Here is a 14036-nt window from a genome sequence, read left to right as displayed (position 1 = left end):
ATTCGACAACATTTCGTCTTTTTATTCTTTCCTCTTATTTTTCTTAATTTCTCCTCAATTCTGTGGCCAACTTTATAGATGCTCTCTCTTGATATGTTCTGATTTTTTTGTGCTATTTAGGTCTTTTTGAAGGAGTTTTATAATATTTATTTCACTATGTCCCATAATACCCACTTTCTATTTAGGTCTGAACTCTCCATTGCTGAAAAGTTTAAATAGGAAAAAAAAATCGGTCTCCGTGCAATGTTTGTGCTTGTTGTAGTTTTCGTTATAATCATTAACTGATCCATTGGATCCTGCCCTGTCTGGTATCTCAGAGGGTACACGCGGTTCACCAACTTTTATTTGGAGGTTTCTGTGAATTTGGCCCTGTGCATGAAAACGATATAACACGATATAAAACATCATATAAAATACAAATTTACTGAATCAGCATTTTAATTCCAGACAAAGAAGTTGAATTGGCACTGTTTCAGTCATCATGGATTGAAACAACGATGATTCACGTGAAGCTAAACCACAGTTGTGGGATGCGAACCACCTGAGGCGAATGAGGTCACTGTAGTCCCAGTTTATTTTGGCGTCTTTCCCGATTACAGTATCAACACGATCTTTTGGAAAGGTGACACCTGGGAAGCAACGCAATCATGAGAACCAATGGCAGTTACTTACAATGAGCTTGCCACACAAAAGAAAACAAGTACAGTAGAAAAGCTGCATTCTTTCCCACGATTACTGGTTGAGTGAGGTAAGGTGAGCCGGATAAGTTGCACTGAAAACAAACACCATCGTTCGCACACAAACTTACGATCGCATCCGCCTATCACTGTCGTTCTCCTACCCTGTAACTTAAACAAATGTAATTGAAGGAGCATGAACTTCACAGTGTTATTATTAAATAAACATTTTAAAATATGGAAACACAACTTGATCATGTTGACGACTTTAATAGAAAGAAAAAAAGACTACAACTTAAGACTGACAAAGACACACCCTTTCACCAGGAAACAAGTTCAGCAGATTTCTGCTGGGTTGGTTTCGTGCCACCTAAATCGATGATCTAACAGAGGTGACAGAAAATAAAAAAAACAAAAACAAACAACAGTCATACCTCAGTTGTTTCATGATGTTTTATCTTGTTCACTAATAATAAGACAGGCTTGGATCACCTGCTACTGAAATATCATTCATGACTTGCACAAAACAGGACTGGAAACCGAGTAAAGATACACACCCACTGTTGTCTGCTGCAGGATAGTGGTTGTAGTGATACATGACGATCCCCTGACTCTTTGTTTTCGCTCCATTTAAGCTGCTAGATAGTGTTGCACACTCTTCCGGACAAGAAAAAAAAACAGTGTAAGAGAAAGAGAGAGAGAGAGACAGAGAGAGAAGCCGTATTCTTTGACATGGTGGGTTGCATTATCTGCTTAAACAGTTTCAATTCTCCATTCCTCATACAGAGATACGTCTGTTCCAAAGCCAGGTCAGTAGAACACATTTTACATGTGACTTGGCTGGTCACAGGCGGTGTACATAAAGAACAACCCAGTGAGTAGTATCGAATGACGTGTTCATGATCACCACGTCAAAGCATTATATAAAAGTATCAATAATTCCCTTTTTTTTTTTTTGTCAAAGCAAGGTTAAAGAATAAAAACAAATATTATTTATCATAATGGGAAAAGAAAACTTGAACGAATGTTGCCCGAAAAGAACCAAATTTGTAATTATTTTATTCCTAATTAAACTTAAAGCTAAAATATTATAATTAAAGTTGCCTGCTTTTTTTGTACATACCTGTTTTAACGCAATTAAAATTAACAAAATTAAAAAATAAAAAATTAAAATTAAAATGTGCTTTTTCCAGCTGAAATAGAGACAATATACAAAAAAAATATATAATATACCAAGTGCAAAATATATACTTCAACATATACAGTTTTTTGTATTGTAAAGGTAAAGTTGTAGCACAAATTATGACTGTAATTCTAACTGTTCCTGACCAATCAATGAATTATCCATCGATAATATCCATTCTCAAATGCCACTCAGTGTAGGAGCATGACACCCCCATCTAAATCCACACACACCTGTCCGCACAAAGCCCTACAATTGCCGCAGACATTTTGTAAGCTTGTCTTTGGGAAACTTCCCCTAAGCTCAACGATATATAAATAAATTGAATTGAATTAAAAAAAAATGATTTGAAAGGATTTACCCACAGGAACTGAAGCTGAATATCTACAACCGCTTTCGCCCCGACTGTGGTCTCCATGGCAACGGTCTTTCCAAATCTGGTCACTGCCACCCTCGCTCCATCGTAACAACAAATCCCACCGATGCCTCTCTGGAATGTACTTGTCTGGTTTTAGGGAAACCTGAGGCCATTTGTGCAGCTTCTCCACATGAGTGTATTTACAGTTTCAGTGTTGACTTTGCCACATTATGCTGAATGTAAACCACACAGAAAGGACCAAGGGGAGCCTAACAACCAAACCAGTGACATGTTAGTATTTGAGGGATTTACCATGCGCTTTCTTCCGTAGGCTGCAGTTTTGAAATATTACACTTGTTTGTCGATCATGTTTGAAGATATCAAAAGTGTACATAAGCCATGTTGTCACTGTCTGTATTATAAGAGCTTAGAAGCTATTTAACACCAATCCAGCTGCATCTCAATAATTTGACATTAAGCTTTTGACTCATTAAGATGTAATTGCAGTTGTCAAGCAACTGGCACATCACATCATTAGTTAAAAATTAATTACTTCTCTGTGTAAAGCAGCGTCTCAGTAATAAGTCAATGTGTAAATAAAGACAGAGGGGAGCCTTAAAGTCACAATAGTGAGGGCAAGTTGAAATGAAGATTTACTAAGGTATGAATGATAAATTAGTGAGCTTAATGAGGGAACTTGAGAACTTAAATGGACCATGTCAAAGGTACATATTTTGGTGGCAGTGCCACATACGCGTTTTTTTATATGTAATCCCAATTGAAGTTTCTTTCTTTAAGAGCAGACACTGAACATGATATGATTGAAAAAACCGGCAAACACAAGTATGTGTCATTAAGTCTGGGGGTTCTTTGCTGTGATGGAGAAAAAGAATGGTTGCTGTGAGAAAATCGTGCGTGAGAGTTGCAATATTGAGTTACTCTAACAAACTGCTTCATGCTATTGATCTTGTCTCCTTGTGTGGCTGCTATAGCAGTGAATGAATGTGTGGAGAACAGTGTGAGCTTTGTGTCGATGCCCCCTCCCCCAACAGCCTCCCTCCATCCAACATGGCTGGTAACCTAAACTTGCAGTCACGAGCTGCCCTGCACCCCCCTCCAAGCAGGTAACATGACTCGGTGTCGCCATAGACACAAGCGACAGCCATGTTCAATCTCAAGACGGGAGGGGAGTCCCAATCACAAGGGCAACTCATTCGAACCGAGCAAAGGATCGAGCAGCACTCTCTCTTTGTGCCACAGCATTTTACCCTGCTCGTGTTAACTGCTATAAATGAGATAAAATGCCGCGCTGCTCAGAATAGCATGATTAACAGCCTGCAATAGATGCAAACAGGCCCCTCGCTGTCAACTATCCAACAACACCGCCGGGCAGAAAAACAGAATATATGTAAAGAGAGACATGACAAGATGAGTCTGCGGTATTTTCACAAGATCCACAATTTTCATTTAGCCACGGCCTTTCAGATTTATTGGACACCAATTTTGAGCCCAGTGGCCTTGTAACGATTGCAGACTTGTGTTTAAACAATTAATCCAGAGCGCATTTAAATAACATGGAAAATTGATCAATAAGCGAATATGTTTATCTATTTGTACCTCTACCTGTGTCTCAGTCGTTGCTATTTGGAAGTTTATGAATGAAAAAAATATTTGAAATTGGTCATAAATGTTACACATCAATAAGTAAAAAGCTAAATGTCAGCCTGTATGTGTGCCTATCCATTCATCTGACACGAGCAATAAGACTGTTGTCATGGCAGCTGAGAGAGTGAGCCAGCTTTGAAATGTGATCCGTCCGTTGAATTGCAATAAATCGTATTCATACGGACTCTCCTTCGACACCAGGGCCTGTGACAAGAATAGATACCCGTCTGTATAGTAAATCTATGTTGAATGTGTAATGTAAGAGGACGGGATATATGAATTCCTTCGGCTAATTGTTCCTGTTGATATTTTACTCAGTCATGGATGGAACATCTGCCATCCAGCTTCAGCCAGCAGTCCTCCCCCAGATGTTATGATCTCATTAACATTTAGAATAGAATAAAGCTGAAATAGATCAGCCATTATGTAAAATTAATCAACTTTAAGAAGCCGCCCCTCTGATTGTAATTTATTCAACCACACGATTAGCATTGGTTAATTAGCATTAGTAACATACCTCCATCAATCCTAATAACAACAATACTGCGGATTCTCTTTGAAATGCAAAAGTGCTGGGAATGCTTTGTCCTGTACATGAAAGACATTTAGACAGCAAAACAATAAATTCCCCTCATCAGGGTTATCATTATTCTTATGAATAAGAAGATTGAGCACTACCTTACCAACATGTTTGAAGGATGAATCACTTCTAGTCCCATCCCACATCTCCTCATGCATAAATTCTCATTTGTTCTTGCATTAGGGTCATTCTGCAGTAATTGTTTGTTTTACTTCCGATGATTGAATAACAACCTTGTGGCACTGCCATGCTGTGTTTACCACATGTTGCTATGGTTCATGGGCTCATTTAATTGGATTTTGTTGTTTCCTGGGAAACAAGGTAACCCACTGTATCGCTCAGGAACCTCGCCTGGTTATCCCGTCTGTCTGGAGAAGCACGGTGATGGGGTTATATTTCAGATTTGTCTCACTGATCCGTCCTCAATGTATCAAAGTTGCCACTGCAAATGCAGAAAAACTACCATTTCAGAAAGCGTGACTGGGCTGCATGTGCAAGACCGCATCCGTACATTTGTGCAAGAGCAAGGATGAGTGTTTGTGTGCGGGGAGACAGGAGAGTGCAGTGTCCATGTGAACTGATGGGTGAATCATTAGGAAGATAACGCACAAGCTGTTAGTTTTTTGTTGGCGATTGTCGGGGCAGAGAGCAAAAGCACTGTGACGAGTGGCATGTAATTACTATGGGTGACTGCTTCGGATTGGCCCCGAGGAGCTGGACACTCTCACGCGGCGTAAAAAAAAAGCAACAACAACACTAAAATGTCCTTGAGTTTGTCACCAGTGCTACAAGCGTTCCTCTATCAGAAGCTTCCAGACTCTTGGTCCGCTGGATGCCCGAGTAAGTAATCGCTTTAGGGGAGCTGGGAACAAGCAAAGCCATAGGGAAGACAGTAAAACTACTGCTTCACTGCAGTTATCAAGTTTAGGAGGGGAGAAAAACAAGGGTAGGATGGAGCATGAATGACAGAAACGCTCTGAGAGATGAGAGCTTGGCAGGAGGATGAAGGAGATGAGTAGTATATGAAGGGAGGGGCTTTCGGAGGTGCCAGCGGCATATCAACACCCACCTGACTGTAGAAGGTGATATCTACTCATGCGGGCGCTTACTTACTCCTCACATCTTCTCTTTTCCAATTGTGTGAAGGAAGGGAAAATGTGTGCATGTTTTAAATCATGCAGGATGAATTCCATATAAAATTGATGCAGCTGCCTGCAAACTTCTGTTATATAAGTTCGCCTGCATGTGTTAATCTATTAATATGTCTGCAGTACTGTGTTTACAGCTCCATGTGCATGTGTGGATGTCTGATGGCACTGCACAGCTGGTGTTTTGAGAGATGAAGGGGAGTCTGTCTCTTTCCCTTTATCTGATACAGGAGATGATTGGAATATTAATGGACTATGCAGAGCAGAATACAACCACTGCCCGGGCAGATCATTCAGCATTCGAGGGGAAGTGAAGAAGAAACATCAATTTAACCTATTTCGGTCGTGATGTTCCAGCTTTGTTATTTCAGTTTTCTGGAACAACTTCAAGTGATGATTTTGGCCCTGAATGTTAAAAAAAAAAAAAAAATGGAAACCTTGAGGTACAGAATAAAAGTAGCTTCTCTTCAAAGACTCTGTTTCATCACCTGTTCGTTTATCACATGCCACCTCCATCATCTTGTGGCGCATGCTTGCTGCTGCTCACTGTACCACAGCTGCCAGCCTGTAGGTATCAATCATACGTCCCCCTTCTCTCCATTCTTCTGTGTGAACTCCCCCTGCATGGAAACACAGGGACAGGAGCTCTGTTGTCATTAAATGAATGATGATGAAATAAAAATCTTTCAAAAGAACAGATGTGGACAAGTCGCACAAATGACACTCCTGACATGGGGAGCTGGCAAAAACCATATCATACAGTTGACGATGGAAACACACAGCATCGGTTGAAATAAGGTTCTGCTTGTTCTGTTGCATCACATTCTGCTCAGTCTATCTATCTAATTCCTAAAGTTCTAAAACAGTTAAGGTAAAATAGGTAAAGGTAAAGGACGGATAGGTAAAATAATTCAACAAGCAGTAAGGAAAACAGTGGATAAACAACTAGCTTTAATTAATCGATGAAACGGTTAAGTGGTGTGTGAGTTAAGTGTTGAAAAAGCTATTTATGTTTAACAATATTTAACATAAACAATAATTTATAACTGTTTGCCGATGACATGATTAAATACATTGTAAGATTAATACTTAAGTACCAATCAAAATTATGGCTATATAGTTATAATTAAAGTAATAAATAACAATGTGAAGTACTTAATATGACTTAAGAAAAAGCATTTGCTAAACATGACAATTTTATTCAAACTTTTCACTGAGTGTTTTTAGTACATAGTAACTAAAAAAGCAAGTATCCAGTTTATTTCAGATCTAACCTAAATCTCAAATACCCTGATAAATAAGGTATGCAACACATTCCACATGGCTTGTGCAGAAATGATGTCAATAACATTAAAATGCCTACTGATTTATTCAGCGCCTGGTGAACAAAAGACAATAAAGGTTTATCTATCTATCTATCTATCTATCTATCTATCTATCTATCTATCTATCTATCTATCTATCTATCTATCTATCTATCTATCTATCTATCTATCTATCTATCTATCTATCTATCTATCTATCTATCTATCTATCTATCTACATGTGTTTGAATCTTATATTGTTCCGCAGAAAACGAGAGCAACTATGTCTAAAATCTTACACAGAGATGATTCTTACTCCCGTGTGTGTTTGCCATGGCAACAGACTCCTAATCCTGCTGCATCATTGCCAGCCGATGTCCACCGAACCAAAAAGATGGGAAAACAGACCAGAGAACACATTCAGGAAAATGTATTTTGCAAATTATAATTTACATATGAATTGGAGTCCTGCAGTTAATGAATCAATAAGTTCATATCACTTTACCAGAACCTGATTTAAGATTAAATACCGAGGTCAAAGGGGACAAGTCGCAACATTAACCCGGGGTTAGTCGACACCGTTTGGCATAATTTACCACGGAATTAAGCCGCAGACAGTTTAGTGACACAACGTGCATGTGTGCAGTACAGGGGGAGCCAGCTAACCACTGCAGTATTTTTTCTGGAGCTATGCCAATGTCATTTCACAGCGCTAAGCCTTGTAAGATAAGATGGGGGACATCAGACCCTGACCAGCTCAAATGAATGGGATGTCAGTTCTGTTTAGAACCGTAGACCTCGTCCTCCAGACTGGTGAGCCTGTGTGTTCGTGCAGACTCTAAGCAGAGAGGACATATCCAATTCAACACAGACATGTAATAAGATTTCCTCCCGTGTTGGGAGAAAGAACCAGGGCATCTGTTCAGTGATAGCTGATTTTTTAATCTGGCCTGGATAATTGCTCTGAAACAATGCTCCTGTCTCAGTCCTGCAGGATTTCGGAGTTGCCCGGGGCAAGCACACGAACAGGTGGGTTCTCTCCTCTGCCTTCCGAGCAGGTGCACATCACATTTTGGGAGATACATCTTAAATGAATAGATATGTACAAGTAAAGAGAATATAATGAGATATGCAGGTGATGACAGCATGACCTAAAAACAAAACAACAGTCATCTAAATATTGAGCCCTTCTCAGATGTGGTTGAATGGTTATTTATTTCAAATTACTGGCCCGCGTTGCCATGGTAACCTTTAATACGTCTGGCACCGGCAGCACCTGGGCGGAGCTTGGCGTCAGCCTGGGAGGCAGCAGGCACACAGGTGCCCAGCCGAGCAGCTGCCTCCCCTCTCAGATAAAGAGCGGTTTGTTATTTTCACCCATTCGCCCAAACACCCACGTCAATCCCCCTCGCCCTATTCACTTCTCAGTCTTCTTTTTCTCCTTGGCCTTTGATCAGGGATTGGATTTGCTGGTAGAATGACAGAGGCAGGAAGTGCTCAGAGGCACAGGAGGGGATGGGGCGGGGGAGGCGGGGGGGGGGGGCAGGGCTGGGGCCAGGACTCTCTACAGTGCTCTCTGTTTCCCTGGGCCTGTGTCATCCCATGCCTGTCCCCACAGTAACAGAGCCTGGCTTTCTGCCATGACTCTCATCTGTCAGACTGGCCCAGCCACAACAGCCCAGGCCCACTGATCACAGGAGGGGAGGGAAGGCTGCGGACTGAGGTCCTGCCTGGATGCAGCCCAGGGCACAATGACATATATTTGTCCACAAATCACAAAGGTGACCCTCTGTCTACCCTCCAGCAGGATAATGACCTCTGACCTCCACCTGTTCTGTTAGATTGGGATCACAGGATTTGACTTGTCCCTGATACTGTTGACTATTTTAAAACTCTGCTGCGGTGATCGATATGAAGTTTCATCTGAAATCAACAGATGAAATGATGGATTTTCAAGGTGGATAGTCTGAGAACGTCTAGAACATCTAATCTCAACAAATTTCCCCCATTGGGATCAATTAGGTACTATCTTAATATTTGTCAGCGGTATTCTGCTTGGTACTGATAGCCCGCTGATGGCCTGCATGTGGTCTTGTGTTTTTTGGTCCGGTGATGTATTCATTCGGATCACGAGTCCAAAGTAATAACACTTTTTAAAATAATTGCAACAGCCAAATATTTAAACTTAAATAGGTACATTCTAGCGGATGATCTTGGGCCAACCCCTGGTGCTGACCGAGGTCCCAAATCAAATTACCCCTCTAGCTTTTGGGTGGGTCGGATCAGGCTATAGATGCCCAAAAATTACAATCATGTGCGCTCGGCATGAACAAAGTCTGTATTCAAGAGTGATCTACTTATCTGAGGACTGTGTACATCAAAATATGCTGGTACCTAAGGAGTTCAACATCCACCTTCACAGCAAACTGAAATTACATGCTGCAATACAAATGAAACATTTGACACTGTTGGAGGTAAGAAAAATTTGAGTGTAATTCATACTTTGTAGAAAGGCAATGTTTAAAGTTCAAGCCACCCACTTTTAAATGTGTCGCTGCTTTACTCTGAAAGTTGAGAGATATCAGTGTTTTTCTGTGAAAGTGAGTTGCTGAGGAGGAGGGGAAGGCGGGGAATCACGGATAGCTGTTATGGGTATTCTGATGTTAACTGGAAGAAACAAAAGCAACAAACAAAAGTTCACGTGCAGGACGCCAATTCATACGAGCGCAAAACTTCAAATTGCAGCTGTACAACAAAAAGGCCGAACACGGTTTCTGTTTTCGTACCCGCCATCGTATGCCCTAAAAATACACCAGATAGATACACTGGTAAATAATCAGAACAGTGCGGTGCATTTTAATCTACACAATCAGTTCCAAGTATTTCACTTCGGCTTAAATCAGCTACTTGTTCAGTTTGTGTACACTACAGTGCATATGAACCGAGGTGGTGACAGCAGGGTGGTTGACCTTGACACTCTTAATGTGGGTGGAGAGCACCTGAGAGGACTGTGAGGCCCTGCACTCTTTCCAGTGTTTATCCCGTTTATTTGATTCAATTACAAAATACTCTCTGTCACTGATCTGTTTCAAATGGTCCACTGCCAGGGAAAATGGTCCCGATCCCAGCAATTCCAAGAAACCTGGCACTGTGGTCATCGAGTCCATGATGATGACATGTCAGTGCAAGGCCAACAAGGCCCGGTACTCATAGGCACAACTCAGCAGAAACCGTAGCCTTCACCTATCGTACACACTGTGCACACATGTGTGTGCGCTGATTCATGTCGACGAGAGATAATGGGAAGAGTGAAAGTAGTGGATTCGCATGAAAACATGGATAAATGCGCAATGCACGAAGCAGTGATGTTTGACCGTACAGACTCTCTTTGTATAATTCTAAATTCATTTGGGCTTCAAAGATTCTGGCAGCGCCAGTGTGTCTTTTTCCCTTCTCTTCCTCTGAGAGAGGCTAAAGTTCAGTTGATCTCTGCTCAAATCGCTCCAAATATCTTTGGAGAGTCTTCAAAACAAGCATGCAGAATTCCTGCTCCAACACTGTAAAAATCCAAGGCAGCTGTTTTGTGCTTCTAAGGCTTATCTTCCCCATGTAAAGACATCTCCGGGCTTCCAGCAAACACAAAGGCCAGCTGTGGCCAAGTTGAGATAAAAAAAAAAAAACAGCAATTTAAGACTGTGCATTTCTTTTCTGAACTCAGAGAAATACTCTCCAGCAGAGTGAACAGAGAACACTTAAGTTTATACGGACGCAAAACTATAACGGTGCAGTGATTTCTTTGGCAGCCGCCTCATCTGGCGTGTTTCTGAGAGCCATCTTGCTGCTGAGAATTACAAGCTGTTCAAAGCCTCCGAAGGTATGTGGGTTTGGACGGCTGATGTTTTTCCACAGCAGTAAATGGTATTGCAGTTAATTCTGTATTTTGGCACCGATCTACAGTTGGAAAAAAATACTTCTCCGTGCCAGAAGCTGTTTATTATTGCAGAGAGCTTTTACCCAAAATGGCCATTCAGCTACTGTGGTGTCCATGTTGTTCTGACCTGGTTGCATAGTAACTAAGCAAGAACGTGGCAGACTGGAGGATAAACATGAGCTGCCTCTGTCTCTCCCACACACACACACACACACACACACACGCACACACACACACACACACACACGCACGCTAGACTAAATGGAATTGAAAAGGTGTGAGTCTTTTACTGACTGAACATTGGAAGGGCATGATTTATAGATTTGGCATGAGCAAGACTGACAAAGCAACACAGTAAGAGTCACAGGTAAGCAAAAAAAAAAAAAAACAGGGAGGGACAAGATCACTGTTATTATCCACAACCGTGGTGCAGTTCTTTTTAAACACATCTATTTTGAAACTGAATCTTCGGCGCAGGCTATAATTTTTCCCGGAACAAGGTTACCCCATTCTGCCTTATTCTCAAATCATCGTCGAGGAAGAATAATAAACAAGGGGAAAAGCAGCAGGAGTGTGCAGGACTGTGAAACAGAGACCCAGGAATGGGTTAACAGTGGACTCCGAGCTTTCATTTCCTCTTCTGTTCCATCTGAACAAACAAGGCGGGTGACCTGACAGAGCACAGAGGGGCGGGGGCGCTGGGGAGGGGGGTGCCGTGACTGGAATAACCAGAGAGAAGGGGGGGGTTTAGGGGGAGGGAGAGGACAAGCAACACCACGTGATGGTGTAAAGCCTGCAGGCTGCTTTGCTGGGAAAGGCAGAGAGAGACAGAGAGAGAGAGAGAGAGAGAGAGAGAGACCAACCCCCCATATTGATGCTGCTTCTCCACCATAACAACATTTCGGGGAAATGGCTGCTGTCTGTACTGTAGATACTATTTACATGGGCCCTGATTCGGTCAACTTATCGCTTTCATCATCAGCTCTGACCCTCCGCTTTACTCCTCCCATTGATCCCCTTCTCTCTCTCTCTCTCTCTCTCTCTCTGTCTGTCTATCTCTTTGTTCTCTGTCTGGGTTCGCAAAGCTTTATCTGCCATGAATGAAAGTGCATGCAGAGAAATTCAAAGCAAATAACACAAGTAAAAATAGGTGAGATAAACATAGAACAAGTAACAGGGTAGAAGAAGGCAGCGGTGTTCTGGGATGATGAAGGAGAGGCTGGGACCGGGGGTGGGGGTGGGGGTGGTGGGTAGTCTGGACCAGAAGCGCTGGAGACATGAGTCATGGCAAGCAATCTCCCAGGGGGCTCGTTGGTTCAGTCTATAAATGGAAATAGCAGAAAAACAGTGGCTTCCCTTGCCCACCCAGGACTGGGTTATGCCTTATTAGACTTTGATGGCTTATGACAGAAACTGCTTTGTTTAGCCTCAGCCTGAACTTCTTTCTATCTCGAGTTGGCAAAGAGAGACTGCATCTGAATGAATATATGCATCAGCTGCTTAATGTAAAGGAACAAAAGATATTTCCGCATTTAAACAGGTCACACGATTCTAACTCAGAACACTTAAAAGAAGTGCTCTTATATATTTGTTTTATCCACGGTGAATGCAACCTATAGCCATTGAAATGTGTCGCTTATTTGACATTGACATGTGAATTTTTGTTATATTATCCTGCAGTGGAATTGACCTAGTTGGGTTTTTGCTAGATATCTGGGACAACCTCAGCAAAAAGAATTTAAAATGGAAAAAGAATATCCTTGGAAAAAAAACATACACAGTGTAGCTCTTTTCATGTGTGTAGCCCAGACAGCATGCAAAGATTCAGGTCTGGTCATCGCCTGAAGTTGCCCTTTCACACATGCGGCACACATCAGGAGATTGTCTGAGGTTTCGGCGAGGGGGAGGGGGAGGGGGCGGCGCCATGGAGAGCATTCAGAGACATGGTCTGATGCAAAACCCAAACTGCAGAGATCCATCATTTTTGAATTGGCTGAAGCCCTATAGAGCGGCATACAAACAAACACCGTGGTTTTGTGCTATTTCCACTCTCTCTGTTGACAGTTGACTTTTACATACAATGTATACATGCATAATGGTAAGTTTTTTTTCCTGTGGTTTATGAATTTAGTTGGGGTCACTGATAGAATTCCCTGAATGTCAGCTTTGTTGTTTTCTCTCGTATAAATGACCCCTTCTTGGGCAGCAGATGCTTTTGTTCAAATCCGTTCCCCCCTGTTAAACTCATTATTGCACACAAAATTTCAATGAGCGCATCAGCGGAAATGCCGCTATGTTCCACTCAGACCCGAGCGGAGAAGGGGTCGGCAGGTTAAAGGCCGTTCAATTACGGACTTATATCAGAAACGTAAAGTGTTTGTTCCTCGAATTTTTCCACGAGATCCACGCAGTAACCGTCGTGTGTCCTGTTCGCACCAACTGCTCTCTCTCCCCCGCTCTGTCTTGCACCTGCAATCTGCCTACCTGCTTCCATGGTGAGCAGACACACCCTGTCCAGTGTTACTCCCTCCTTGCCTGCGGCTAAATTGCCGCTCGTCAGCACAGGAGTAAAGTCAGAGCTCCAGAATGCCCGGCCACCATAGCAGAAGAGGGAGGGATCTACGCTGCTGTTTGCTGTTTATTTTGCTGCCACCACTAGAAACACCCTGACAGGTCGTGTTTGCTCTTCTTTTTTTCACCTGTCGTCAGGCTGCTCCCTTTCATCTGCGGGGTTCATTGTAGGGATCATCCCCCCGAGGCAGAGAAGACATTATCTCTGTGGAGTAAAAGCAAGAGGTGAAGTGACAAAGGCAGTTTTTATGTAAGTGTTTTGGTGAAAACAGAACACTACAGTGGCCCTTTGGCGTTTTTTTGTTTTTTTTTGTCAAGGAGAGTGAAGTCTGAAGATTGGCTTAGGATGAACAGAAGGGGGGCGCAGGTGAGGGGCCGGGGCTCCCAACCAAATGCTTCCCCTATGTTTGTTGTTGGGGTTGTTGTTCTAGTCATAATACTATGCGTTTATCTGGAACTGATGCTGATGTTTCCTTGGTAACCGATATTTATCATTGGATAAATAAATGTTTGGTCTGTCAGATGACGAATAAATCCGAAAGGCCTGTGTTTTTGGTCATGTTTTTCTTCGTGAAAATGATCAAATATGAAACGCATATGCAAATCTGACATCGGGAGA

At 42.2% G+C, this 14036-nt stretch overlaps 1 long non-coding RNA gene across 1 annotated transcript; it reads right to left on the bottom strand.

The window, feature by feature from the left end:
- Window positions 1-599: 599 nt before the first annotated feature.
- LOC147236315 (uncharacterized) lies at window positions 600-13571 on the bottom strand. Its single transcript, XR_015107251.1, has 3 exons — window positions 13331-13571; window positions 6100-6231; window positions 600-629 (listed from the first exon to the last, which is right to left on the bottom strand). It is a non-coding gene; the product is annotated as an uncharacterized LOC147236315 (long non-coding RNA).
- Between the last annotated feature and the right edge of the window lie 465 nt (window positions 13572-14036).

The sequence above is a fragment of the Fistularia commersonii genome, chromosome 2, assembly GCF_037954325.1.
Source record: "Fistularia commersonii isolate RoL2024-O1a breed Wild chromosome 2, RoL_Fcom_v1.0, whole genome shotgun sequence".
In the NCBI taxonomy this organism is placed as follows: Eukaryota; Metazoa; Chordata; class Actinopteri; order Syngnathiformes; family Fistulariidae; genus Fistularia; species Fistularia commersonii.
This window is presented reverse-complemented; position numbering and strand designations above follow the sequence as displayed.